The following is a 3,351-nucleotide window of genomic DNA, read 5'->3' on the forward strand; positions in this document are numbered from 1 at the left end:
GAGTAATATATTTCGTTTTTTTTTTTTATTAATGTTATTCTATAAACGTATCATACTTTTATAGTATTTAAATGATTAAATGTACTACATTTATAAAATTTATATATAATTATATTTATATTCTACATTTTAAAAATACCTACCTAAAAAAATTTACAAGATGTGATTAATTTATAAATGTTTATAAATGTTGCTAGGTTGCTTACAAGTAAGTAATAGGTAAACAATAAATATAACCTAATCATTAATAAGGATAAATCATATTTTATCACTGCTTATTTTTTATTTTTTTGGAGGGCCCATTTTAGTCTTTGCACACGGGCCTCCAATGGCCTATTTACTGATGATTGATATTAGATAACAAAAGTAAAGTCGTATCGATGCATCTCGGTTTCTATCTATCTTCACAGCAGCAGTAGGTAGCTACATAAGTTTATTAGTTTTGCAGTGAAAAACTTAAACATTTCTAGCTTCGAAAATAATGTCTATCAAACTTTGAAAGCCTCTGACAAGCCGAGATGCGTCGTTTGAACGAATAAAAATGTTCTAACAAACTTTCTTGATGCTGCCGTGAAGATAGCAGTGTTATAAATGAAAATAGTCTTACGTCGAAAATAAAATCTAACAAACTTTGAAAGTTATCTAACAATATCTAACAAGTCAAGATAATAATAATAATAATAAATTGGTTTCTTCCAATTTTATAAATTAATAACTACAATATATTTTAAAATGTTAAGACATGAGTGATTTATTACGAAGAGATTAGAGATTAAAATGTATATTTAAATGTATTAATACAAGTGCTGATGATTATTTTATTATCATGAAATTCATTCTGAATTTTCCACAAATATTTTGACAAACTACGAAGTTATTGTAATAGGAGATTAAATGTTACGAAAGAGAACTTTAAAGCTAGAATTTTTTTACTAGTAATTGTTACTGTTACCTATTTCACCACTTTCTGATAGATTTTATGCATTTAAACTTAAAGAAGTAGGTATAGGTAACGGAAAACTTTGATTTTTTACAACCAATTACGCTAGTTAGTTCATCTGGAAATGGCATAATATAAACTTAATATGATTTGAACCAATTACACAAAAATGATATGAACTCAGATTTAGCCTGGAAAATACTCTCAATAAGAGTATTAATTAATAGTTCCGAAGTTAAAAGGACCTATCGATCAATATTGACATTATACATTTTTAAATATGACTATAGTAGGTAGGTAGGTACGTCGTATTGTAATATTTTAAATGCAACCTTAATTATTTATCTTACATTAATGTAACAAGCAGGGCTTGCATTTAAAAAAAATCTTTTTTATGTTATTTACAATTAAAACGTTACACAATTTTTGCGTTTATTGTTATTTAGAATTAAAACGTTATCCAAAATTTGCGTTTATCGTTATTTGGGACTAAAACGTTATACAAGTCTTGCGTTTATCGTTATTAAAATAGTGTTAATACTTATTAAATTTAAAAATAATAACTAATGCGGGTAGGTAATGGCTCTGATACATAGACGTAAATACTGCCCTCCTAGTGGAATAAGCAGTAAGTGCCAAATTTACAAATTTGAGGTTATTTCATATTCGGCATAATTGTATAATTCCGCTTCTTTTTTTCCTTATGAAAAACAACGTAACTCCACTAAAAATGCCTTTAAAATGCATTATAAAATGTCGTATCGACCAAATTATTGTCAAATACTAGGGAAATACGCAGTATGTACATGCATATAGCATTTACTAGAGAATAAAGCAGTATATCCAATGGAGATACTGCTTATTTTACTAGTATAATAATTTCTCAATGTAAATACTGCATATTTACCTAGTAATCTTATCTAAAACGGATTTGCAGTATGTCCACTTTATTTTTTAATCATTGAATGCTCATTGCTCGTGTCTAGACAGTTGTATGATTGTCATACACGCCATTTACCAAATGTTTTGGTCAAAAGCATTTATTGAGATTTGTCGGATAGACCGACCTAACCTTGGTACTAACTTCAATTATTATGTGGTTATCATTATTTTAATATTTGTATTAACTATCATATTTTATCAGTAAACACAAACTTTTATAATATGCATTTTTTTTTAATTTGAATAATTAAATTTACTAAGATAAACATACAAATGCAATTAACATTATTTTATTTTATTTATTAGTGTGATATTTCAATAGGTGGAATGTGCATTGTACACTAATTCAGGGAATAGTTTTAAATTTTAATTCATATGAATGTGTACCATCTATAATAAAAAGTTTCCTTATGGAGATACTGCATTTTAAAAGTTTATTTTTCTTTTAATACACGATAATACTAGATAAAAATGCAGTATCTCCTTAAGAATGAAAAAAAAAACAAAAATAATGATCTAAGTACAAAAAAAAATATTCAAAAAATTAAGGATGCCTATCACTAATAATTAATTTTTAAAAAAAGTGGGTAAAAATAATGATTTTATGGTGAAAAACAAAGAAATCGAAAAACTCATTTTCCCAACAATTCAATTATTGGAGATACTGCTTGTTCCACTAGGAGGGCAACACTGTCATTGTTGATTTTTTTTTTTTTAATAATTTTAATTCAAAATATATTGGTATTGTAACAATGTGCCCCTGGGCTGTAACAATTTACCCCACCCCGGGGCAAGTTGTTATAGTTTGACAAGGTGACTAAAATATATATATTTTAGTATTAAAAATGTACTTTTTCTGACTTTTTTTACTTAGACAGTTACCTAAGAAGTTACTTAATACAATGGTCTTACGTAAATTATGATACTGATCAAAGAAAAAATATTAAAATTATATTTGTGAAATTGTAACAACTAACTCCGCTCTCCTATCATATTTAGTTTTTTTTTAAAATCAAAGTTTGTAAAATGGTACTTGCTATTAAATAATATATAATATATTTATGTATAATAAAATATAAATTATTTGCATGTGGATGTGTTCCGATCGATCGATGGCTCTATTTATATAATATAATATTATACTATTCACTCGTCGCGTGTGTCTTATCATGATACAGGTGCCTTTTGCTTCATGTTGGTGCTTATTTTGGACATGCAACCACTGTGCTTGAAAGACCAAGCCAAGTTTATCGACAACATGATGATTTACTTCCCACATTACGCTCTCGGAAGCGGTTTGAAAAACATATACTCTTCGTATGAGTACAGCGAGATTTGCGACTTCCAAAAGAACGGTAAGTCACGTGCTGCAGGTAATCGCGGATGATAAAAAAAATTATCGATAAATAAATATACCTACTTATATGAATTATGAGATCACGGTAAACGACGCTTAGTGCCTACTCGGA

This window comes from Acyrthosiphon pisum, chromosome X (genome assembly GCF_005508785.2).
Source record: "Acyrthosiphon pisum isolate AL4f chromosome X, pea_aphid_22Mar2018_4r6ur, whole genome shotgun sequence".
Classification (NCBI taxonomy): Eukaryota; Metazoa; Arthropoda; class Insecta; order Hemiptera; family Aphididae; genus Acyrthosiphon; species Acyrthosiphon pisum.